This window comes from Palaemon carinicauda, unplaced genomic scaffold (assembly GCF_036898095.1).
Source record: "Palaemon carinicauda isolate YSFRI2023 unplaced genomic scaffold, ASM3689809v2 scaffold442, whole genome shotgun sequence".
NCBI lineage: Eukaryota > Metazoa > Arthropoda > Malacostraca > Decapoda > Palaemonidae > Palaemon > Palaemon carinicauda.
This window is the reverse complement of record NW_027171698.1, coordinates 91,263-118,291: the sequence shown is the minus strand read 5'-3', so window position 1 is coordinate 118,291 and position 27,029 is coordinate 91,263. Positions and strand designations below refer to the sequence as shown.

Below are 27,029 nucleotides of genomic sequence, written 5' to 3'. Positions count from 1 at the left end.
GCTAGATTCCCGACCATCTTCGGCAGGGGCCTTGGTGGTTTCAGAAACCGACAACAGCGTCTTCAAAAAACCCGGCGTGCCTCCTCCGAGGAAGAGGAAAAAAAAGTGTTGGGCGAAGACGCTTTTGTGAACGTAAGTAGAAGGTGTTTGACTTAAAAAAAAATTATAAACTTATGAACATTCAGAGATACAAACACGAATCCAACTGAAATTGTTTATCTCAGATATTGTATCCAAAGTTCATAATGAAATACTGTTGTTAAACAATATATAATTTTCAATATTAAACTTAGCCGGTGATCATATAAGCTGCAACTCTGTTGCTCGACAGAAAAACCTACGGTCAAAATACGCCAGCGATCGCTATGCAGGTGGGGGTGTACATCAACAGCGCCATCTGTCGAGCAGGTACTTAGTACTCCAAGTAAACAAAGAACCAATTTTCTCTCTGTCGGGCTACCGGCAAGACCTACTAATACGCTGTTACTAACTGGATTTGTTTTCACAACTATTTGGTGAAGTACACTATTCTAGTTTTGAGCTTTCGCTATGCAGGTGTTTTATCTTCATCTCAAAACTTGAACTCGTTTTGGATAGATTTGATTATGGTGACAAAGAGAGTATGGACTCTCTTTCACTTTTAAATGGCCGACCCTTCCCTTAGACGGAAGTGTGTTTAGGTTTTTAGTAATTTTGCTTAACACGTTATAGATCTATATATTTTATATCTCTCCGCCTTTATTAGGCCTCTTCGATTAACTTTCCATTTATTATAAACATATAAAAATAAATTTTTCAATATTAATCTTACCCGATGATCATGTAGCTGCAACTCTGTTGCCCGACAGAAAAAACCTACGGTAGGGATACGCCAGCGATCGCTATACAGGTGGGGGTGTACAACAACAGCGCCATCTGTCGAGTAGGTACTCAGGTACTTCTTGTCAACAAGAACCAATTTTTCCTCTGTCGTGCCAATGGCAGGACCTACTAAATACGCCGTCCCTAACTGGATTTGTTTTCACAACGATTTGGTGAAGTACACTATTCCAGTTTTGAGCTTTCGCTATGCAGGGGTTTTATCTTCATTTCAAACTTGAATTCGTTTTCGATAGATTTATTTATGGTGACGAAGAGAGTATGGACTCTCTTTCACTTTTAAATGGCCGACCCTTCCCTTAGACGGAAGTGTGTTTAGGTTTTTGGTAATTTTGCTTAACACGTTATAGATCCATTTATTTTATATCTCCCCGCCTTTTTAGGCCTCTTCGGTTAACTTTTCAATTATTATAAACTTATAAAAAATAAATTTTTATGTTTGTTTATATGCGACCTTTCCTAATTGTAGGCGGTCCTAACTTGGAACCGAAGTTAATTAACATTGAGCCCGTTATATCGTATTTAACCTTTAAAGAATTTAATACTTTTTTAATTTTAATGTTTTATGGAAGAATTTCTTTGATAGTCTCGTACTGTTTTCAAAGATGAACTAACGTTTAGTTTTTAGTCTCCGCAGTTGTTGACGTTCAGAAATTTCAACTTGAGCTCTATCGTTACGATAGAGAGAGAGTGTTTCACGGTTTCACTTTGCAGTAAGAGTAAACCGATTCTAGCGTTTCGTTCATTCTTTCTTAGCTTAAATTCTAAATAAAGGAATTTTTTATTTGGGAAACCTTTCAGTTTTTTCCTTTAGCAAATAACATGTTTTAACGATATATAATTGGGCTCTTCTCTCAGGTGCTAATCAAGAGAGAAGAGAGAGAGAGAGAGATAGAGAGAGGAGAATAAACGTTTCGTTCAAGCGGGTAACGTTCTCGTTTTTTACTCTTCTCCCTAGTCGCTGTAGGGGAAGAAGGTAAAACGTTTCTAGAGTTTTATTCTTGTTCCCAGGCTTTATGCGGTGAGAGATTGTAAACGTAGTTTATTTGTTCTAGTGTTTAGTCTCTTTTCCAGCCACTGAATTCTTTATCTTTATTTATGTTTTTCTGTTGCATTGTAAAACTGTTTTCGCAATTACTACCTTTTAATGAAGGATAGGATTGCGTGTTTCAGGTAGAAATCAGTTAAAGTTTCGATTTCAGTGAAATAAGTGCAAACAGAAAATCAAAAGTGATAAAGTGATATGCGCAAAGTGTTACAGTGTTGCGTCCGAGGGTTCGTCTGTTCGTGCCAGTTGTTCACCTAGTCCGGGACCTCTTACAAGCTCCCAAGCCCAGGGGAGAAGTAATGTCGAATGACTTATGGGTTCCACAGGCCTTGATCGACGAACAGACGTTTTTCCCTCCGTGGTTTCGGGCGTATCTACACACGTTTGCCGACGTGATCGCCCCACCCACACAAAGACGAGAGAGCCCATTTATTCCTCGTCTGCGGAAGAGGTTTCTCGTAAGAAACCATGGACCAAATCTTGCAGCTTTTAAGTGCAAGGCGGTCCCTTCCGCGCAAGTCCAACGGCCTAGGTGTAGCCACTGGGTCAGTTCGGACTCGCTGCAGTCTTCCGACGACTGCACACCTCCCAAGAGAGGCAAGGTGGTACCGCAACAGGCAGTAACTCCGTCTGTTGCCGCACCAGCTGTTTTAGACCCTCAGTCACGACGGACAGTAGCTCCGTCTGTTGCCGTTTTTTGTAGACCCTAAGTGGTCTTTCCTGCAGTCTATGCAGACTCAGTTAGCTGCGGTTATGCAGGAGTTTCGTGCGGAGAAGGTTGACGATGCACCCGTTTGCCTACAACCTGCCACGGTTGTGCGCCCAGCATGGCTGCCTGCTCCCACACTCTTGTTGTGAGAGCTCCTCCACCCATGCGCAGTCGACCCTGCCAGACGTATGCTGACTCCCACAGACACACGGAGCACTCCGTTGCCGTGCGTGAGCTACCACAAGCTGCCGTGTTTTGACACGGTGTGTCAGCCTCCGCAACCCACTGTGGTTACCGCCACTCCCCCGCAGCAGACTAGTCAGTCAGGAGTTGAGGCTTCCCCACACAGCTTTGGTTGTTGCCAGCTCACAGACTGTCAAGCAGTTACATGACGTTGCCTTCTGGTCTGCTACTAATGCACCAGTGCTGTATGTCCTCACGCACCTGTTGTGGTTGACAGTTCAGTTTTTGACAGTTCACAGACTGTCAAGCAGTTACATAACGTTGCCTTCTGGTCTGCTGCTTTTGCACCAGTGAGACCCTCACTGAGATATCCTAGCTTTTCTCGGACATGGTTCCTATAGATGAGAAAATGCTGTTCTCCCTCCTTCTGATATTCCTTTGAGGACTCTGTCATTTGGAGAGGAGCCTTAAGCTGCTTAGCCTCCTAGGGACTTTAATTAAAGCATAACAAGGCTTCCAGGGATGGTAAATGGTTCCGCTTCAGTCGCTAACCCCGTCTGTTGCCACACCTGCTCCCATAGACCCTAATGGGCTTTGTTGCAAGACATGCAGTCCAAGCTTGTGTCCTTGTTAGAGGATTTTTTACGGAGAAGAACCTTCTAGCCAACAACCTTCCTACCGGTTGGTTGTACGCCCTGTTGACGCTGAGGTATCCTTCTCACGTCCGCCAGTTGAGATGGTTCCTCCACCGGTGCGACCCAGTGTGGGTTGCCAGTCGCACGTTGACGTTAAGCGACTCTCGGAGGTGGTTGTGGACATTCAGTGTGTCACTAGGAAGACGTTCAACAACCAGCAGAGATGACTTGTTGTGACGCAGTGTGGCAACCTCAGCAACCCTGTAGGGGGTTGACTGCACAACCCAGACAGTCTACACAGTTTCGGGTTGACGCTGTACTTCCTCGCGTCCCCATGGTTGACAGTTCACAGACTGTGCAGCAGTACCATGATCTTGTGTCCGGCTCCGTCACGCATCCACCAGTGCGACCGGATTCAGCGAGTCAGACGTTGCCCACTCCGTTGCCGTTTCCTCATCAGTTTCGAATGAGGAACCCTCTGATGAGGACATTGCTGAACAAGACGATCAACCCCCAGCCCTGCTATCCATCCAGAAGATGCTGAAGAAGGAACACTGCCCTGTCAGGCTGTGGATGAGTCTGGTTAGGACACTGTCATCCGTGGTTCTATTTGTGTCACTTGGAAGACTACACCTCCGTCCTCTTCTGTATCATCTAGCTTTTCACTGGAAAAGGACTAGACGCTAGAAGCGGTCTCGATCCCGGTTTCCGGAAAGATAAAGTCTGGTCTGACTTGGTGAAAGGACTTTATCAACCTTTGAAAGGGTCTTCCCCTGACTGTTCAGACTCCCAACCACGTTCTCTTCTCGGACGCATCGGACGTAGGCTGGGGTGCGACATTAGGCGGTAGGGAATGCTCGGGATTATGGAACTCGAGTCAAAGGACAATGCATTTCAACTGCAAGAAGCTTCTGGCAGTACGTCTGACCTGGAAAAGCTTCAGGTCTCTCCTTCAAGGCAAAGTGGTGGAGGTGAACACGGTCAACACCCTGCTTTGACGTACATCTCCAAGCAAGGAGGGACCTACTCTCTGACATGGTACGAGTTCGCAAGAGACCTCCTCTCCTGTTCAACAGGTCTAGACTTTTCACTAGTAACGAGGTTCATCCAAGGCAACTTGAATGTCATAGCAGATTGTCTCAGTAGGAAGGGACACATAATTCCAACATATTGGACCCTCCACAAGGATGTATGCAAGAGACTTTGGGCCACCTGGGGCCAGCCAACCATAGATCTCTTCGCAACCTCGATGACCTAGAGGCTCCCAATACTTTGCTCACCTATCCCGGACCCAGCAGTAGTTCATATAGATGCCTTTCTACTAGATTAGTCACATCTAGATCTATATGCATTCCCTCCGTTCTAGATTGTCAACAAGGTACTGCAGAAGTTCGCCTCTCACGAGGGGACAAAGTTGACGCTAGTTGCTTCCCTCTGGCCCGCGAGAGAATAACTCACCGAGGTACTTCGATGGCTAGTAGACGTTCCCAGAACACTTCCCCTAAGGGTGGACCTGCTACGTCTGCCACGCGTAAAGAAGGTACTCCAAGGCCTCCACGCTCTACGTCTGACTGGCTTCAGAATATCGAAAGACTCTCGAGAACTAGAGATTTTTCGAAGGAGGCAACCAGAGCGATTGCTAGAGCAAGGAGAACATCCACCCTTAGAGTCTACCAATCGAAGTGGGAAATCTTCCGAAACTGGTGCAAGTCAGTATCCGTATCCTCGACCAGTACCTCTGTAACTCAAATAGCTGACTTCCTCTTATATCTGAGGAAAGAACGATCTCTTTCAGCTCCCACTATCAAGGGTTACAGAAGCATGTTGGCATCAGTCTTCCGTCACAGAGGCTTAGATCTTTCCAACAATAAAGATCTTCAGGACCTCCTTAAGTCTTTTGAGACCACGAAGGAGCGTCGTTTGGTTACACCTGGTTGGAATTTAGACGTGGTTCTAAGATTCCTTATGTCAGACAGGTTCGAACCACTTCAATCAGCCTCCCTGAAAGATCTCACCTTTAAGACTCTTTTCCTGATAGGCTTAACCACAGCTAAAAGAGTCAGTGAGATTCATGCCTTCAGCAAGAACATCGGATTCTCATCCGAAACGGCTACATGTTCTACAACTTGGTTTTCTAGCCAAACACGAGCTGCCTTCTCGGCCTTGACCATATCGTTCGATATTCCAAACTTATCGTATGGTTGGAAATGAACTAGAAAGAGTATTATGTCCTGTAAGAGCTCTTAAGTTCTTTTTTAAAAACCTTTACGAGGCCCGTCTGAAGCTTTATGGTGTTCAGTTAAGAATCCATCTTTGCCTATGTCAGAGAATTCTTTATCCTATTTTATCAGACTGTTAATACGAGAAGCTCATTCCCTTCTGAATGAGGTAGACCAAGCTTGGCTGAAGGTAAGGACACACGAAGTTAGAGCTGTCACAACTTCCGTGGCCTTTGAACAAAATAGATCTCTGCAAAGTATATTCGACGCAACCTATTGGAAAAGCAAATCAGTGTTCGCGTCTTTTATCTTAAGAATGTCCAGTCTCTTTACGAGAACTGCTACACTCTGGGACCATTCGTAGCAACGAGTGCAGTAGTGGTGGGGGCTCCACCACTACAATTCCCTAATTCCAGAACCTTTTTAATCTTTCTCTTGAAATATTTTTGGGTTGTCCGGAAGGCTAAGAAGACTTTCGCATCCTACTTGATTTGGCGGGTGGTCAAAATCATTTCTTGAGAAGCGCCTAGATTAGAGGTTTTGATGAGGACCTTTAGTATGGGTTGCAACCCTTCATACTTCAGCTCCTAGGAGTCGCTCAGCATCCTATGAGGATCGCGAGGCTCAGTAAGGAAGACGTACTTAAAAAGGCAGAGTAATTGTTCAAGTCGTCTTCCTTACCAGGTACTTATTTATTTTATGTTGGTTATTTTGAATAACTGCTAAAATGAAATACGGGATACTTAGCTTCTTATGTTAACATGTATGCTGGTCTCCACCCACCCCCCTGGGTGTGAATCAGCTACATGATCATCGGGTAAGATTAATATTGAAAAATGTTATTTTCCTTGGTAAAATAAATTTTTGAATATACTTACCCGATGATCATGAATTTAAGGACCCTCCCTTCCTCCCCATAGAGACCCAGTGGACCGAGGAGAAAATTGGTTCTTGTTGACAAGAAGTACCTGAGTACCTACTCGACAGATGGCGCTGTTGTTGTACACCCCCACCTGTATAGCGATCGCTGGCGTATCCCGACCGTAGGTTTTTTCTGTCGGGCAACAGAGTTGCAGCTACATGATCATCGGGTAAGTATATTCAAAAATTTATTTTACTAAGGAAAATAACATTTTTATGTTTTGTTATATGCGACCTTTCCTGATAGTAGGCGGTCCTAACTTGGAACCGAAGTTAATCAACGTTGAGCCCGTTATATCGTATTTAGCCTTTAAAGAATTTAAAACTTTTTAAATTTAATGTTTTATGAAAGAATTTCTTTGATAGTCTTCGTACTGTTTTCAAAGATGAACTAACGTTTAGTTTTTTAGACTACGCAGTTGTTGACGTTCAGGACGTTCAACATGCGCTCTATCGTTACGATAGAGAGAGAGTGTATCACGGTTTCACTTTGCAGTAAGAGTAAATCGATTCTGACGTTTCGTTCATTCTTTCTTAGCTTAAATGTTTTAAATACTAAATTAAAGGAACTTTTTATTTGGAAAACCTTTCAGTTTTTTCCTTTAGTCAAATAACATGTTATTTTGACGATATATTATTGGGCTCTTCTCTTAGGTGCGAAATCAAGAGAGAAAGAGAGAGAGAGATAGAGACGGAGGGAGAGAGAGGAGAGAAAACGTTCCGTTCAAGCGGGTAACGTTGTTCTCGTGTTACTCTCCTCCCTAGTCGCTGTACGGGGAAGGGGAAGAAGGTAAAACGTTTCTAGGGTTTTATTCTTGTCCCCAGGCTATGTGCGGTGAGAGATTGCAAACGTAGTTTATTTGAACTAGTGTTTAGTCTCTTTCCCAGCCACTGAATTTTTTATCTTTATATATGTTTTCTGTTTTTTGCTAGTATTAATGAGCTGCATTATACGACTGATTTCGTAATTACTACCTTTTAATGAAGGGTAGAATTGCGTGTTTCAGGTAGAAATCAGTAAAAGTTTCGATTTCAGTGAAATAGGTGCAAAACAGAAAATCGAAGTGATAAAGTGATATGCGCAAAGTGTTACAGTGTTGCGTCCGAGGGTTCGTCTGTTCGTGCCTGTCGTTCACCTAGTCCGGGACCTCTTGCAAGCTCCCAAGCCCAGGGGAGAAGTAATGTCGAACGACTTATGGGTTCGTCAGGCCTTGATCAACGAACAGACGTTTCCCTCCGTGGTTTCGGGCGTATCTACCCAAGATCGCCCCACCCACACAAAGACGAGAGAGCCCATTTATTTCTCGTCTGCGGAAGAGGTGTCTCGTAAGAAACCATGGACCAAGGTCTCGCAGCTTATTAAGCGCAAGTCGGTCCCTTCCGCGCAAGTCCAACGGCCCAGTTGTAGCCACTGGGTCAGTTCGGACTCGCTGCAGTCTTCCGACGACTGCTCACCTCCTAAGAGAGGCAAAGCGGTACCGCATCAGGCAGTCACACCGTCTGTTTCCGCACCTGCTCCTGTAGACCCTAAGTGGTCTTTGCTGCAGACCATGCAGTCTCAGTTAACGTCATTGATGCGGGACTTTCGTGCGGAGAAGGTTGACACTGCACCAACCTCTAGCCTACACCCAATACGGTTGTGCGTCCTGTGGACGCTGAGGCGACCTTCTGCCGCACTCCAGCTGAGAGAGTCCCGCCAACCATGCGTTCCAGTGTACCCTGCCAGCCGCATGTTGACGTTCAGTAACGCACGGCTCCTTCCGTTGACGTTCGCGAGGTACAACAACAGTCTAAGTTGATTTGTTTTGACGCGGTGCGTCAACCTCCGCATTCTAGAGTTGTTTTGACTGCTCAGTATAGACAGTCAAAGCAGTCTCGAGTGAACACTGTATGTCCTCACGCACCTGTTGTGGTTGACAGTTCAGTTGTTGACAGTTCACAGACTGTCAAGCAGTTACATGACGTTGCCTTCTGGTCTGCTACTAATACACCAGTGAGAGACTCACTGAGATAACCTAGCTTTTATCGGACAAGGTTCCTGTAGATGAGAAAGTGCTGTTCTCCCTCCTACTGATATTCCCTTGAGGACTCTGTCATTTGGAGAGGAGCCTTAAGCTGCTTAGCCTCCTATGGACTTTAATTAAATCATGATGATTTTTTAAGGATCTTCGTCCGGATCTTGTAACTGCTGCTCCTCATTCGCCTAAACGTCAGAACTTACACTAGGCCTAGCTACTTCGAAGCCATTGTTTTTAAGCTAGTGCTCTCTCGCTCTCCTTGAGAGCGTTACGTTGGCTAGGCGACTGGTTTTTGCACCAGGAGGAGTTTTAGGGATACAGCCTTTGATTTCCCTTCTGTTAAACTGGCTTATAGAGCGAGAGTCTGATAGGACACGAGAGAAGTTCTCGGCTTGGGAGTTCATGCCTCTGCCCAGATAGACTTCTCATTTCTGGTAGACTCGCCCTGGCGCCTAGCCAGGAGACGCTCCAAGTTGTTTACAGGACAACTTCTCAGCTTTTGTCAAGCCTTTGAAGTTTTGCTGTACTATTATGTCACACATAACTAGGCTTTCAGGGATGGTAAACGGTTCCGCCTCAGTCGCTAACCCCGTCTGTTGCCACACCTGCTCCCGTAGACCCTAAATGGGCTTTGCTGCAAGCCATGCAGTCCAAGCTTGCGTCCTTGATAGAGGACTTAAATGCGGAGAAGAACCTTCTGGCCAACAACCTTCCAACCGGTCGGTTGTGCACCCTGTTGACGCTGAGGTAACCTACTCGCGTCTGCCAGTTGAGGTGGTTCCTCCTTCTGGCCAACAACCTTCCAACCGGTCGGTTGTGCGCCCTGTTGACGCTGAGGTAACCTACTCGCGTCTGCCAGTTGAGGTGGTTCCTCCTTCTGGCCAACAACCTTCCAACCGGTCGGTTGTGCGCCCTGTTGACGCTGAGGTAACCTACTCGCGTCTGCCAGTTGAGGTGGTTCCTCCACCGATGCGACCCAGTGTGGGTTGCCAGTCGCACGTTGACGTTAAGCGACGCTCGGAGGTGGTTGTTGACGTTCAGGACGTTCAACAACCAGCAGAGGTGACTTGTTGTGACGCAGTGCGTCAACCTCAGCAACCCGGTAGGGTGTTGACTGCACAACCCAGACAGCCTAGACAGTTTCGGGTTGACGCTGTACTTCCTCGCGCACCCATGGTTGTTGACAGTTCACAGACTGTGCAGCAGTGCCATGATATTGCGTCCGGCTCCGTCACGCATCCACCAGTGCGACCGGATTCAGCGAGTCAGACGTTGCCCACTCCGTTGCCGTTTCCTCATCAGTTTCGGATGAGGAACCCTCTGATGAGGACGTTGCTGAACAAGACGATCAACCCCCAGCCCTGCTATCCATCCAGAAGATGCTGAAGAAGGAACGCTGCCCAGTCAGGCTGTGGATGAGTCTGGTAGGGACACTGTCATCCATGGATCAATTTGTGTCACTTGGAAGACTACACCTCCGTCCTCTTCTATACCATCTAGCTTTTCACTGGAAAAAGGACAAGACGCTAGAAGCGGTCTCGATCCCGGTTTCCGGAAAGATAAAGTCTTGTCTGACTTGGTGAAAGGACTATATCAACCTTAGAGAGGGTCTTCCCCTGACTGTTCAGACTCCCAACCACGTTCTCTTCTCGGACGCATCGGACGTAGGCTGGGGTGCGACATTAGACGGTAGGGAATGCTCGGGATTATGGAACTCTAGTCAAAGGACAATGCAATTCAACTGCAAGGAGCTACTGGCAGTACGTCTGACCTGGAAAAGCTTCAGGTCTCTCCTTCAAGGCAAAGTGGTGGAGGTGAACTCGGACAACACCACAGCTTTGGCGTACATCTCCAAGCAAGGAGGGACCTACTCTCTGACATTGTACGAGATCGCAAGGGACCTCCTCACCTGGTCAAAAGGTCTAGACAGATCACTAGTAACGAGGTTCATCCAAGGCAACTTGAATGTCATGGCAGATTGTCTCAGTCGGAAGGGACAAATAATTCCAACAGAATGGACCCTCCACAAGGATGTATGCAAGAGACTTTGGGCCACCTGGGGCCAGCCAACCATAGATCTCTTCGCAACCTCGATGACCAAGAGGCTCCCAATATTTTGCTCACCAATCCCGGACCCAGCAGCAGTTCATATAGATGCCTTTCTACTAGATTGGTCACATCTAGATCTATATGCATTCCCTCCGTTCAAGATTGTCAACAAGGTACTGCAGAAGTTCGCCTCTCACGAAGGGACAAGGTTGACGCTAGTTGCTTCCCTCTGGCCCGCGAGAGAATGGTTCACCGAGGTACTTCGATGGCTAGTAGACGTTCCCAGAACACTTCCCCTAAGGGTGGACCTTCTACGTCAGCCACGCGTAAAGAAGGTACACCAAGGCCTCCACGCTCTTCGTCTGATTGCCTTCAGACTATCGAAAGACTCTCGAGAGCTAGAGGCTTTTCGAAGGAGGCAGCCAGAGCGATTGCTAGAGCAAGGAGAACATCCACCCTTAGAGTCTACCAATCGAAGTGGGAAATCTTCTGAAACTGGTGCAAGTCAGTATCCGTATCCTCGACCAGTACCTCTGTAACTCAAATAGCTGACTTTCTCTTATATCTGAGGAAAGAACGATCTCTTTCAGCTCCCACTATCAAGGGTTACAGAAGCATGTTGGCATCAGTCTTCCGTCACAGAGGCTTAGATCTTTCCAACAATAAAGATCTACAGGACCTCCTTAAGTCTTTTGAGACCACGAAGGAGCGTCGTTTGGTTACACCTGGTTGGAATTTAGACGTGGTACTAAGATTCCTTATGTCAGACAGGTTCGAACCGCTACAATCAGCCTCCCTGAAAGATCTCACCTTAAAGACACTTTTCCTGGTATGCTTAGCCACAGCTAAAAGAGTCAGTGAGATTCATGCCTTCAGCAAGAACATCGGATTTTCGTCAGAAAAAGCTACATGTTCGCTACAACTTGGTTTTCTAGCCAAAAATGAGCTGCCTTCTCGACCTTGGCCGAAATCGTTCGATATTCCCAGCTTATCGAATATGGTAGGCAATGAACTAGAAAGAGTCTTATGCCCTGTGAGAGCTCTTAAGTTCTATTTAAAGCGAACTAAACCTTTACGAGGCCAATCTGAAGCTTTATGGTGTTCAGTTAAGAAACCATCTTTGCCTATGTCAAAGAATGCTTTATCCTACTTTATCAGACTGTTAATACGAGAAGCTCATTCACATCTGAGTGAGGAAGACCAAGCATTGCTTAAGGTGAGGACACACGAAGTTAGAGCTGTCGCAACTTCCGTGGCCTTTAAGCAAAATAGATCTCTGCGAAGTATAATGGACGCAACCTATTGGAGAAGCAAGTCAGTGTTTGCGTCTTTTTATCTAAAGGATGTCCAGTCTCTTTACGAGGACTGCTACACACTGGGACCATTCGTAGCAGCGAGTGCAGTAGTGGGTGAGGGCTCAACCACTACAATTCCCTAATTCCATACCCTTTTAATCTTTCTCTTGAAATGTTTTTATTGTTGTTTTTTGGGTTGTCCGGAAGGCTAAGAAGCCTTTCGCATCCTGGTTGATTTGGCGGGTGGTCAAAGTCATTTCTTGAGAGCGCCTAGATTAGGGGTTTTGATGAGGTCCTGTTGTATGGGTTGCAACCCTTGATACTTCAGATCCTAGGGGTCGATCAGCATCCTAAGAGGATCGCGAGGCTCCGTAAGGAAGACGTACTTAAAAGGCAGAGTAATTGTTCAAGTCGACTTCCTTACCAGGTACCTATTTATTTTGTTTTTGTTATTTTGATAACTTCTAAAATGAAATGAAAACTCTTAGCTCATAAAAGTGTAAACATATATTGCTGGTCTCTACCCACCCCCCTGGGTGTGAATCAGCTATATAATCACCGGCTAAGTTAAATTTTGAAAAATGTTATTTTGATTATAAAATAAATTTTTGAATATACTTACCCGGTGATTATAAATTAAATGACCCTCCCTTCCTCCCCAATAGAGACGCAGTGGGACGAGGAGAAAATTGAGTCTTTGTTTACATTGAGAACTGGGTATCTGGTCGACAGATGGCGCTGTTGGGCACACCCGCAACCTGTGTAGCGATCGCTGGCGAGTTTTTACCGTAGAGTTGTCTGTCGAGCAACAGAGTTGCAGCTATATAATCACCGGGTAAGTATATTCAAAAATTTATTTTATAATCAAAATAACATTTTTCCTTGTTTCCTTTCCTCACTGGGCTATTTTCCTTGTTGGGGCCCCCTGGGCTTATAGCATCTTGTTTTTCCAACTAGGGTTGTAGCTTAGCAAGTAGCCTAATAATAATGATAATAATAATAGACTCTAGCTATGGAAAAATGAGTGGAGCTGATGTACAGCTAGTGAGTATCCAAAATTACATAATTAATAGAAAGCCTTGAGACTCTTTCTAACAAGATATGTTTTTCAGATTTGAATGCAAGAATCGTCCCACAAGCCACAGTAGCTGGTCTTCAGCCTTGCCCCCACACCGGGATACGGATTTCTTAATCAGAAAGGAGAGCTGTAAGTAGAGTTTATGTTCTGTAGGGTGGGATTCTTGGTACCAATTAAGTTTGTCCTTTCCATTATCACTAATTCCTTTTAACTTCCTTGTCTGAGTACCAACATTACAGGGTCTTTGCTTGTATCTCCTATTCCTTCGTTCACTTCTTTAACTATTTCTACATTACAGCAAAACATAATGAGTGGGGAATTTGAGGCAAACAGAGTGAATATTTCTGGTAAAATGTCTCTTCCGTTACTGAAATTATGAGTGTTGTTATAAAGTAATTCCTTTGTTCCGTAACTGAAATACAAACCACGCTATTTAATATAGGTAATTACTTTTGGCGTAGCTGAAATGACGAGCCATTAGAATTTTAACGAGGGTTTACTACCCCACCGCTAGTTAGGGAGAGTAGCTTGCTACCCCATGCCCTCACACACACCTGTGCTTGAGCTCACTTTGCTCTCGGCTCGGGTGGTAGTCGGACGTGTCCGCTGTCACCCTCGCCTTCCTTGACAGCCATTGCTAATCTTTTTGCTTTTCCTTTGATAGAGTGTGTGTGAAGTTGGCTTCTGCTATGCGTAAGTGTTCTGGATTACCTGACCGCCCTTGTGGCACGTATATGTCGGCAGTCGAAACGGACCCCCACACCTTGTGTCCTTACTGTAAGGGCCAGCGGTGTGATAGGAATAATGTGTGTGGGGAGTGTAGGGAGTGGTCTACCTGCCAGTGGTAGAGGTTTTCTCGGTGCCGGAAGAAGAAGTCCAGACGGGATATTTCTCCTTCGAAGGTTTCTTTGAAAGGAGAAAATCCCAAGGGCTCTTCTTCCGTGGCCCAAACCTCCTCCGAATCTCCCACTCTATCGGTTTCTTCCGAGAAACTGTCGAGTGGTAGCGTAGGCCGTAGTTCTGTTGGCCGATCTCGGGGTTTGGGAGAGGGAGTTGCCTCCCATAGCGAGGCAGCTCCTCCTCCTCCCCCGTGGGAGGATTTTAATGTACCTGTATCTAATAATGATTTGTTACAGCTTTGGGCTTCCTTGGGGCTTGAGGGTTCGCCCTCCAATGAAGCCTCGTTTGACATGATCAGGTTGGGGGCAGCTGTCAAACAATTGCCGACTTTAGCAGAGGTTGATCCTCTGTCTATCGTCTACGTTGTTGTGGCAGAGGCTTCCGATGAGTTGTATCAAACCTCTGCTCATGATGTTCCCCCGATGTAGCTGAAGGCTTAGCTCCCCCCTCCGAACATCCCTCGAGGGAGGAACTAAGTCCAACGGTCTCTCCTGCCAGTGATTCTCCCCCTCGGGGGGAGTTCACTCACAGAGACTCCTCTTCGGAGGACTGCTGATGGTTAGCCCGCTGACCCCACGGCCCCCAGAGGGCATATAAGGCGTAAAGCCCGCCTTCCTCTTCGCCGTAGAGGCCTTCCTTCACCTCGCATGGGTGTTAGGAGGCGCCTCTTCGGTTCATCATCTCTGCAGTCCGCCGCAGAGGAACCTCACCGTCATTCTCCGACTCTACCTGCTACATCCCTGGACCTCTCCGCAGATCGTTCGCGATCTCCTTCAGTGGAAGGTCGTCCTTACAAAGGGTGCGCCGACCTTCCATCCGCCTGACCTGCCATCGCCGTTCCTGGCTGCTGACGCGCTGTGGGCGCCAACTCATCCCGTTGTAATACGGGCAACTGTCCCTTTGGGGCATCAAGGGCTTTCGCACAAATTTGTGCATAAGTCCCTTACGCACCATCTCCCCTGCGCGTAAGCGCTCGCCAGCAGATGATGTTCCTGTTATAGCCCGCCACCGCTCACCTGCGCACCAGAGCTAAGTCCAGTCAAGGCAGGGTCTGACTGTCCTCGCCTTCAAGCAGCAGTGGGAGCCAGGCTAAGTTACTTCTGGCAAGCGTGGGAGGTAAGGGGAGCTGACCCTTGGTCCATTCGTGTTCTAAAGGAAGGATGCAAAATCCCATTCTTATCAAAGCCTCCTTTAGCCACAGATCCTGTGGATCTCTCGCCCAAATACAGGGAAGGACCGAAGAGGCAGGCCATGCAGCTTCAGATGTCTCTCTTGCTGGAAAAAAGCGAAAGAGAGGGTGCGGGACTTGGAATTGCCATGGTTTTACAACCGTTTGTTCCTGGTTCCCAAGAGTTCAGGGGAATGTAGACCGGTTCTAGATGTAAGTGCCCTCAACAACTACGTCCAGAATTCGAAGTTCACCATGGAAACTGAGAAAACCATGCTGGCAGCAGTAAGGAAAGGCGACTGGATGGTATCGTTGGACCTCCAGGACACTTATTTTCATGTCCCAATACATCCAAGTTGCAGACGTTATCTGAGGTTCGTGTACGGGAAGGAGGTCTTCCAGTTCCGCGCCTTATGTTTTGGTCTCTGCACAGCCCCTCTGATATTCACGAAGATCATGCTGAGTGTGGTGAGCATGCTGCACTCAAGAGGCATCAGGGCCTCCCTGTACTCAGACGATTGGCTCATAAGAGCTCCCTCAGCCGATCGCTGTTTGAAGGATCTTCAGATGACTTTGGATTGGGCAAAAGAGTTGGGACTTCTAGTGAGTTCAAAGAAGTCACAGCTGACTCCATCCCAGAAGATTCTTTATTTGGGGATGGAGATTCAGATTCAGGGTTTTCAGGCTTTTCCATTTCCTGCAAGGATTCAGTCAGCACCCTGGAAAAGTTTGTATCAATGGGGAGGCTGCACCTACGCCCCCTTCAATTTCATCTCAATGCTCATTGGAAGAAGGGAGACAGTCTTGACAGGGAGAGTATTCCCATCACGAGTGCAATCAGAACACACCTTCAATGGTGGAACAACATTTACAGACTCAAGGAGGGCCTCTCATTGGAGCAAAAGAACCCACACCTCGTGTTGTTTTCCGACACCTCAAACTCGGGGTGGGGAGCAACCTTAGGGAAAAGAGAAATCTTAGGTCTGTGGACAAAAGAGCAAGAGATTCTTCATATCAAACAAATGGAGCTTTTAGCTGTGCACTTAGCCCTCAAGGGATTCGAGAATCTGGTCCTAGGCAAGGTGGTTCAGATCAATGCGGACAGCACCACGGCCCTAGCGTATATAGCAAAGCAGGGGGGGACCCACCCGAAGTCTTTTTACGAGTTGGCGAGATCTCTTCTCGTATGGGCGAAGGAAAGGAGGATTATTTTATTGACACGATTCATTCAGGGGGTCAAGAACGTGAGTGCCGACAGACTCAGCAGGAGGGACCAAGTTCTCCCCACAGAATGGACGTTACACCTAGACGTTTGCAAGAAGCTGTGGCGGTTATGGGGTCATCCCCTCATAGATCTGTTTGCAACCTCGAAGACGAAAAGGCTGGAGACGTACTGCTTCCCAGTTCCGGATCTTAAGGCGGCTCACATAGACGCGTTACTGTTGGATTGGTCGCACATGGAGGTGTACGCATTCCCACCCTTCAAGATCCTGTACAAGGTGATGCAGAAGTTTGTATCTCACAAGGAGACCAGAATGACCCTAGTTGCTCCTTTCTGGCCGTCAAGAAGTTGGTTCACAGAGGTACTGGAATGGATGGTGGATGTGCCGAGAAGCCTTACGTTAAGACCAGATCTTCTCAGACAACCCCACTTGGCAAGAAACCATCTAAACCTCCAAGCTGTACGTCTGACTGCCTTCAGACTCGAAAAACTCGCAAGATCTAGAGGATTTTCGAAGGAGGCAGCCAAGGCTATTGCAAGAGCAAGGAGGACTTCAACCATCAGGGTGTATCAGTCCAAGTGGGAAGTATTCAGAGAATGTTGTAGGGCTAACTCGGTTTCTTCTTCCAGTACCTCTATAACACAGATTGCCGATTTCTTCTTAGATCTTAGAACTAAGCATAACTTTTCTGCCTCGACTATTAAGGGGTACAGAAGTATGCTGGCAACTGTTTTCAGGCATAGAGATTTGGATCTCTCCAACAATAAAGACCTACAAGATCTTCTTAGGTCTTTTGAAACTTCTAAGAGATGTCATCAAGATTCAACTGCTTGGAATTTGGATGAAGTTCTTAGATTCCTCATGAGTGACAGATTCAAGCCTCTGCACTCAGCCTCTTTTAAAGATTTAACTTTGAAGACCCTTTTCTTGGTGAGCTTAGCGATAGCTAAAAGAGTCGGTGAGGAACATTGGTTTCAGAGACGGGAAAGCCATATGTTCCTTGCAGCTGGGTTTTCTGGCCAAGGATGAGCATCCTTTACATCCATGGCCGAAGTCTTTTGAGATTGCTAATCTCTATGATGTAGTGGGTGATGAGGTGGAAAAGGTGCTCTGTCCTGTTAGGGCACTAAGGGTCTATTTGGACAGAACAAAGAGTTTAAGAGGCAGCTCAGAGGCTCTCTGGTGCGCAGTTAAGAAGCCCTCGTAGCCTATGTCGAAGAACGCCTTATCCTTTTTCATAATGTTCTTGATTAGAGAAGCTCATGCCCAGTGTGGTGAGGCAGAGCTTAGACTGCTTAATGTGAAAACACACGAAGTAAGAGCGGTAGCTACTTCGGTAGCTTTTAAACAAAATCGTTCTCTGCAAAGCATAATGGATACAACTTTTTGGAGAAGTAAATCTGTATTCGCATCCCATTACTTGAAACGTGTTCAGACCCTCTATGAGGACTGGTACACTTTGGGTCCATTCGTTGCGGCGAAGGATCTACCACTACGCTCCCCTAATTCCTAGTACCCTTTTCTATCTCTTGGAACTTGTTTAGTTTTTATGGTTGTATGTGGAGATTGGTCGTCAGTCTTCCGCAATCTGTCGATAGGAGAACGTCAGCTTTAGAGGACCCGCTAGAGCCTGTGGTATCCCCTCCAAGATTAAGTAAAGGGTGTGTTTTTCTTGTCACTATTCATTGGAAAGCTTTTAAGATCTCCATTACCTACGGTCAGGAATGCTTAGACTGGATATAGAAATCAGCCAGCCACGACTTCAATCCTCCTTCATCTCCTCGCTACGATTAGCCTGGACCGAGGTGACTTTCCTTTCTGTTCCAGAAACATCTCTGCCTGGTAATCAGTTGAACGTGAGTTCAGGGACCATTCAAGCTGGACCATGTCTAGTAGAGTCTACAACCTCGCCATCCTTGACGTCAACCTGTTCCTGCTAGTGACTTGGCTTATTGCCGGCTGTATTTTCATGCTTATGTCGTTGGGGTTGACAAGAGGTGTCATCTTAGCTCCTGTGCAGGACCAAAGTGCTTTGACGTATCCCCTAGGGTCTCCTATTTAAGAATTTTAAGTCGCCTTGTAGTTACGCTAAAAACATTCTCCTGATAAATGATTCGGGTTTGTATGGTAAGGGAAAATAGATATGAATAAAATTTAAATTTTTACGTGGCAGAAGGCTGTTGAAATTTCCCGAGTGTAAATGTTTAACATGTTCTTGGTTCGATATTTATTATGATGGTTAATAGTAGTTAGTGATAAAAGATGCTGGCAGTCGAACATAAAAGTTTTTTGTTTTTATGATTTGTTTATAAGTAAAGGAGCCACTGAAAAGGTACAACAGTAGAATAGGACTTTGGGATTCAATTGAATATATTAGTTGAAGTGGATTACAGTAGATTAATTTCTTTGTATCGTCTTCTTCTGGGATATGGATCTTGAAGCTTTGTGGGTAATTAGTTTTTATTTTGCTAGCCTTTATTTCATCTTCATCCGTAGTTCTGTGTCAAGATTGCATCGTGTTTTTAGTTGTTTCAACAAAGCTTGATGTATGTCAGGATGACGGAAAAACCCAAAATCAATCTATCAACGGTTCCTGCCAACAGTATATCATATATAAATTTATATCAAGATTTCATTATATTCTGGGATCATATTCTGGGTCTATTCGGTGAAGTTTTATCCATTCTCGGTCGGCAAATCTCCAGTTAGTCTGCGTCGTATTTCCGTAATTGAAAGGGCCGTTAACGTTGTTATTCCAAGTGTTCATTAAATGTTCTTTCAAATTCACCAATTTAATGTAAGAGAGGCTGTAGACAGGTACTGATTATTCCTTTATCCTTTTATAACCAAAGAATACTAATCCTTTATTTTGAAAGTTGTTTATATTAAAATGAGCTCAGTACAAGTACCGTACTTGAAGTGATGTTGACGAGACAAGCACTCCACTGGTATGAGAGCTTGCAAATATCCGACTGCCGTACTGAGAATTATTTCTTAAGGAATTCGTGAAACTTCCTGCATATAATAAAAATTCAAAGGGAGGAGTATATATTAGTTCTGAGCTATAGTAACTTTTCTCTTAAGAATAATTATGTCTATCAGATGTATTTGTTTTACTAAGCTCAACTTTGTCTTTCAGAAAACTTGACGAAAGGAAGAGGAAAACTTGGCCGATGACCAAGACATGATTGAGCTCGAGGATCACCTGAACAGCGAGGAGGATGAGGCGGAGGACGACTACGACGAGGAAAACGGCACCGGCAAGGCCGAGGACGAGCTGATCCTCAAGGCGGACAGCGACATTGATGAGATACAGGAAGATGATACGAACGGCTCCACTGGAAGGTAAGCGTCTGTGGAGACCAGGGAAACGCCGCAGACGAAGCGAGACACGGAGTTCACGTCCGAGGATTTTAAGATAGAAATTAGGGGCTGCCTCGATATTATGCGATGGGGGTGAGTAGTTGACTAACTTGTTTCAACTAATAAATAGACAAAAGCAGATGACGAATTGGTGGTCGTTCCTTCCTTTATGTGTGCCAACTATCGTCCTTTGAGCGGGTCAGTCGGCTAATGCCATTTTTTTAAGGACAGGACTTTGATATTCATACCACTTGATAAGGTGACTTAGATAAACAGTTGAGGAATAGCAGAAAACTTAACCCCCAATGACTATAACAGGACCTTTGCTTGCAAACAGTACTGGACTAAAATTTGACCTTTGCTTGTAAACAGTATTGGACCATAACTTGACCTTTTCTTGCAATCAGTACTGGACTATAACTTGACCTTTGCTTGCAAACAGTATTGGACCATAACTTGACCTTTTCTTGCAAGCAGTACTGGACTATGATTTGACCTTTGCTTGCAAACAGTATTAAACTATAGTTTGACCTTTGCCTGCAAACAGTACTCGACTGTAATTAGACTTTTTGCTCTCAAACAATGCTAACAATCATTTATCTTTCCAGCAACTGAAGAAACTTCTGAACGAGACCTTGCAGCTCAAGGCGCACAAGATCAAGCCGGCCGGCTCCAACAAAGACTGAGCCTACGTGACTTTCCGCGATGAGAAGTCCAGGACCAAGGCTCTGACTGTGCTGGACAAGTTCAAGTGGAAGAAATGCGTCCTCTCGTGTTCGGTGAGTCTTATAATGAGTAGAAAGAATACAGTAATCGTAGATTTCAGACCTCTGGCAATGAAGATTGTCAACGCTTTACTGTACTCAAGTCTACTGACCAGGATTTCGTCTTTTCGTGTTGGCTGTGAGTATACATTACTGCATGATAATAAGTCTTCGGTCCAAGGTTTCCTCTTTTGTATGTTGGCCGTGAATAAGTCTATTACATAATAACAATATTAACCCTTTTACCCTAAGGCTATTTGGAACTTTCCAACCCTTAACCCCCAGGGCTATTTTTTTTTAAGCACATTTTGCAGTATATTTTTTTTTTAAATTGCTCTAACAGCCTTAATTTTTGTCATGGAGAGGTCAGGTTGGTCTCATTCTCTTGGAAAATGCCTGAAGTCTCTCAAAAAATTGTCAAAAACATACAAAATAAAAAAAATGTAAATAGCAGTTTTTGCAAGAACCTACCGGTACGTCCATGGGGGTAAAGGGATGGGTTTTGTGAAACATACCAGTACGTCCTTTGGGGGTAAAAGGGTTAACCAGAATTATGATCTTCATCTGGATCACCTAAAAAATGTAAGGGGTTCTTCTGGGGCATAATGCCAATCCGTTGTTGCAATTTGATGAAAATCCAGCACGAAATTTAACGTAATCCCACACACAGATACGCATAAAAAAGTAGTCGGGTAAATCCAGGTGAAAATATAACCTCGCTGGTAATAACAATGTTTATGTATATTACTGTAATATGTGGATGTGTATGTGAAGACTCAGCTGATCATTTTTTATTTATATGTTCATATAGGAATGTTGCAATGCACTCCCTGCTTATGCAGGCAATGCGCATTGCTATGTGGCCGAAGGGGCTTTCATGTTGTTGGTGGTTCTAGCTTTATTTATTTTGAGGAATGGTTAAAACCGTAGAGTATTTTGGAATTCATTCCCAATGCTGTAACCAATTTGTGAAATGTGCTTCCTAATTGTACAATTATTATTGTTATTATTATTATTACTCTCTAAGGTACAACCCTAGTTGGAAAAGCAGAATGCTATAAGCCCAGGGGCTCCAACAGGGAAAATATCCCCATGAGGAAAGGAAACAAAGAAAAATAAAATATCTTAAGAAGAGTAACAACATTAAAATAAATATCTCTTATATAAACTATACAAACTTTAACAAAAGAGGAAAAGAAATAGGATAGAATAGCATACCCGGGTGTACCCTCAAGCAAGAGAACTCTAATCCAAGACAGTGGAAGACCACGGTACAAAGGCTGTGGCACTACCCAAGACTAGAGAACAATGGTTTGATTTTGGAGTGTCCTTCAGACTCGTTTTAATCTCAATGCTGGTGCTGTAAAGTATAGGAATCTTACAGGTTTCCCTTATTTGTTGTACAGTACATATTCTTGTCATGGTATTAAAGTTCTTACAGGTCTCCTGTATTTATTGTATATATTCTTGATTCTTTACTGTCTTAATTTACGTCTTGCTAAAATAGTAATTAATTCATCTATCATAGATATTTAATCCAATACATTTAGAAATAAAAAAAAAAAACTGTACATGGAGATTTCAATTGAAATCATTTATATAAATGATTTATTAAGTTTTTTCTTCCAGATCGCAAAACCCGTGGAAGACCCGGTTCAGGCCAAACGAACCGCCGACTCCAAGCTCCTGGAGGGAGTCGACCCGGACGCCAAAATCCCAATTAACGAACGGGTGGTGAAGAGCGTGACGCCGTTCGCTCACTTCACGTACAAAGATCAGGTAATGTTGGCTTTTCTCGAAGTTATTGAGTCCTTAACAATTTGATGGTGTAGAGATTTACTTAGGTGATATGTTAGGTAATGGATGCAAAGTCTGTTTTCTTTCAAAGTTTATTAATGTTTTTATTACCAGCTAAGATACAACCCTAGTTGGAAAAGAAGGATGATTACCAAAGGGTTCCAACAGGGTGAAATTACCCAGTGAGGAAAGTAAGTAAAGATATGAATAAACTAAAAGAGAAGTAATGAATAATTAAAATGTTTTGAGATCGGTAACGTATAAAAATAGATCTTTCTCGTATAAACTATAAAGAAAGCTTTAAGTCAGTCTATTCAACATAAATAAGTAGATACATTCTTTTCTGTCGTGTATAAACTATAAAGACAGCATTAAGTCAGTCTATTCGATATGAATAAGTAGATACATTCTTTGCAATTGTGGTTCCACTAATTTAACATCCTGATTAGGAAGATCATTCCACATACTTTTACTGAAGATAGGAAAAGAATATTTGTTATTGTATTTTATGACAAGAAGAGTTGTGAGATATCACGCCATTGTTATGCTTAGGGATTCATTGCTATTAGGTCTTTGGATTAGTTTGATGCAGTGATATTGAAAGATAAACTAATAGGAGTGGCGAAATGATTGTGAATTGCTAGGTTGGGCAAGACATTGGCTACCTATTGTAGGACTTTGAAGACTGATCAGGCAGTTTTGAAGTTGATTCTCTATAGGGACAAATTTTTCTTTAGCTTCCACAGACGCTGATTAATCTGAGAAAGTTTTAGGAGTTTTTGAAGACTGACTATGTAATTTGATGTTGATTCTCTAAAGATCATGTTATAAGATAACCACTATTAAGACTCTCAGTATGTTCACTTGACTTTTCCTTGTACACATCGAAGACCACATCAATTTTCATGCTTCTTTTCTTTAGGGAAACATCTGTGAAAATAATCGGATGCCTTCGAATGTGGGATTTTCATTATTTAGTTTCGAAATTAGTGTAATGCCATTGCGTCTCTTAACATCTCACTGGGTTCAAGGTCCTTTTTTTTTTCAGTAGATGACCCACGGCATTTCAATAGTTTTGCAAGTACAGCCTTGTTTTTTCTTCATAGACCCATTAACTTGAGTGGCTGACCGGAAACCTGACGCATATCTAAGACTGTTCAAAGAAATTAGCATCGTATTGCGAAACACCTTTCTCTATTTGCTATGTAAACTATCTCCTGGTGATCATTCATGAAGTGTTTCCCTTTATTGATCCAAAAGTTTTTAGTTTAAGCTTCAGAAACTCGCACCCGTTTGTAGTCGTCATTTTTGGAAATTGTAAAAGACTTCTATCTGATGAGCCGAGAGTAAGTTGGCACATACATGAGGAGAGGCGATGATACCAGTGGAGAGGTGAACAAGTATCGAGCTTCCCAGGAAGGGTTTTGTCCAACTATTTTCAAGTACAGTAGATTAATATGAGAGGCAATATTAGACTCGTCTCAACGCGTGACTGTAATATCGGGATGGGGGAATCCTCTACAGTGGGAAGTGATCGGTTCTCGTAGCTGTCTCGATACTGTTACTCGTTGCTTTCCTGTTAGTTAATGGCGGGCCACTGTTCTTGATTTTAAGCTCAGGGAAGTTTTTTTTTTTTAGTTTACTGTATATATGAAAGATCTATTTTAATGTTGTTACAGTACAGTTTTTATAGTTTTATTTTAATTGTTCACTACTTTTGTTGTAGTTTATTTACTTTCCTCAATGGGCTATTTTTCACCGTTAAGCCTTTGGGCTTATCCATCACATAAATCACTGGTTGAAGGTTTGCACTATTTTAATAATTGAAGGAAAGAAAATGGAAATATTTAAATTGTTTGAAGATTTTATGGTAAATGTCAATTCAAACCAAACCTCTAGAGAAGAAGTAATATGAGCTACAGGCGAGTGTAGAAATAGATTTTATTTTTGAAATTCAATTTTTAATTGGAAAAATCTAACTGAAAAACTGAAGATGCATATGTGGCTCATTATTACGTGCCGCTATTTTAATATATTGATTCTTTCATTCTGCCTTGTTTTGAGTATTGTAATCCTGTCTGGTCTTCAACTGCTGATTCTCATCTTAATTTGTTGGACAGGAATTTAAGGTCTATTAAATTTCTTATTCCTGATATAGATATTAATCTCTTGACACTGTTGTTCAGTTAGTTCTTTATGCTTGTATAAGATTTTTCATAGTTCTCATTACCCTTTGCATTCAGATCTTGTTTTTGTTATTATTATTTACTTATTATTTAATTATTACCTCTCTTTTTTCCCTTGAAGATATGGGAATTTGCACTCCCAACTAAGAACAATTTCCAGCTTTATTAATTTTTTCGATGTCACCTTCTAGGCATCAACCCCGATGACGATTTGCCGACTGTCGGATTCCGAGTTTCCAGTTAGAAGGCCGGGAGCCTGGCTGTCGGACCAGTAGGTCATCTAGTCCACATTCCAAACACTATGAAGAAGGTCGTCGAGGTACGTTGGATGTTTTGAGTGTTAAGATTTGACGGTGCTGAGTAGAGATGGTCCGAATGTTTTCATTTACATTTGCAACAGCGAATATTCCCACGTGTTTCAAGATGCGCATTTGCTTTTGCCTGCGAAATATTTTTCGAATATCAAATTCTCCTGCTTCTTTTGCAATCTCTTTGGACCCATTCTGTTATTCTTGTGTCCATCTGTTTTATGTCGTTCTCGTTATGTCCTGCCCGTGTCCATTTCTTTTTCTGGTTAGAATACCCTCTACTTTAGTCTGCTCTCGTATCCATGTTGCTCTTTCTTTCTCTTTGTGTTATTCCCATCATTATTCTTTCCATAGTTCTTTGAGTTACAACTAGCTTATGTTCTAAGGCTTAGGTAAGGCTCCAATTTTCTGATGCATAAGTTAGAAAAAATACGTAATATACATATATACAGTATATATATATATTGTTATTAGCTACATGTAATTATATAATTATATTCATGATATATAACAGTTGAAAGATATCAATTTTAAGTCCATTATAAAAAAATTATATAAGGAAACTAGTAAATTTTGGTGTGGTAAGTAAAAATAGTAAGAAAACTGAATCGAGAATTGTAGAGTATAAACAACATGGAAATAATAGATCCATAAATGTGTCTGTGGTTGTCGGTTATCGTTATTCACGAGGGGTTATAGCTACGGGCAAATTACAGCAATTTAAAAAAAGAATACAGGTTTATTTATCTACTTAGCGGTTGTCAACCATCGCAGTGGGGGCTTGGGTCTTGATGCTCGCAATAGCCAAAAGATTACTTTACCTGTAAATTTAATGATTTCTCTAAGGCCACAAAAAACTGACCAGTCTTTTTCTATGCGATCTCCATTTTATTTAAGATCCTAGTGGTAAGAAGCTACTGATTTTCAAACTGATGTTTACCCCTTTTTATTTTCCATCAGGTATTCCAGGATTACATTCGCAGCTCGGAGCACAAACCGTTCGATCCCCTGACCCACGAAGGGGTGTGGAGACAGCTCACCGTCAGGACGTCGTCCCACGACGATGTTCTCATAGCCGTTGTGGTCAGTATAGAAGAGTATCGGTTTTAAAGACGGATAGGATAGGTTTAAAACTTGCAGTGGAGTTTGGGTCCATTTATATTAAAGCAATCCTGACCCCTTTTGACTAAGTGTTCTGGGTCAGGAATCATCTTGGGGTAAACCACTCGCAAAAGGGAAATCTCAAAGTACTGTATTGAAGTTCGTCGCTTCAAGGGGACAGTAGTGACCTCTATAAATCTGTGTATTGTCTTTGTGCCTAACTTGGTGCATTGTCTCTGCACCTAACCTAGTGCATTGTCTTTGCACCTAACCTGGTCCATTGTCTTTGAACTTAACTTAACAGGGGTCCTTCATCCTCTTGCAACTCTACATTTTATAAGTCTCAACATATGTGCCCTTCTTATTACTGCAGTTGTCATTCAACCTCGTTAAACTTGAACTTTGTAGTATACTTTACTCCTCAATTGGCCTCCCAGGCCCTGACCCCAGAGAAGGTTCCATATATCCATACTTCTGAATTATATTAAAGTCAAAAGTTCTCTACTCTGAGAAATTTTTGGGTATTTTTGCATTGCAATATTTCATATTTAGCCGTGGGTGAAGTAATAGATAATCTATCTCATTCTTTCTCTGTTCATTGATATAATTTTCCTTGCCAAGAGGAAGGCCAAGGTTTGGGTGGATGGATGGAGTGAAGAAAGCTCTGGGTGATGGGATGATAGATGTGAGAGAGGCAAGAGAGCTTGCTAGAAATAGGAATGAATGGTGAGCGATTGTGACGCAGTTCCGGTAGGCCCTGCTGCTTCCTCCGGTCGCCTTGGATGACTGCAGAGGTAGTAGAAGTAGGAGATTCAGTGCTATGAAGCTTCATCTGTGGTGGATAATGTGGGAGGGTGGGCTGTGGCACCCTAGCAGTACCAGCCGAACTCGGTTGAGTCCCTCGTCAGGCTGAGAGGAGCGTAGAGAGGAAAGGTCCCCTTATTTTTCATTTGTTTGATGTCGGCTACCCCCCAAAATTTGGGGAAGTGCCTTGGTATATGTATGATATATATATCATTATTCTCTCTCAAGGATTTCTTCTACGTCCGCAGATCCATCCGCAAGATTTCTCAGAGGAAGACATCGGCGACCTGAAGCAAGGCATCATAGATTACTTCAAGGACGGGGTCGGCACGTTGGCCGGCGTGACCTCCATCTTCTTCCAGGCGTTTGGGCAGAAGTAAG

General features: G+C 43.7%; 1 long non-coding RNA gene across 1 annotated transcript; it reads left to right on the top strand.

Moving 5' to 3' along the window:
• Positions 1-27,029, top strand: LOC137636914 (uncharacterized). The gene is made up of 9 exons (XR_011043289.1): positions 1-132; positions 13,069-13,163; positions 19,465-19,781; positions 20,297-20,467; positions 20,515-20,591; positions 22,082-22,231; positions 24,627-24,754; positions 25,704-25,826; positions 26,897-27,029. It is a non-coding gene; the product is annotated as an uncharacterized lncRNA (long non-coding RNA).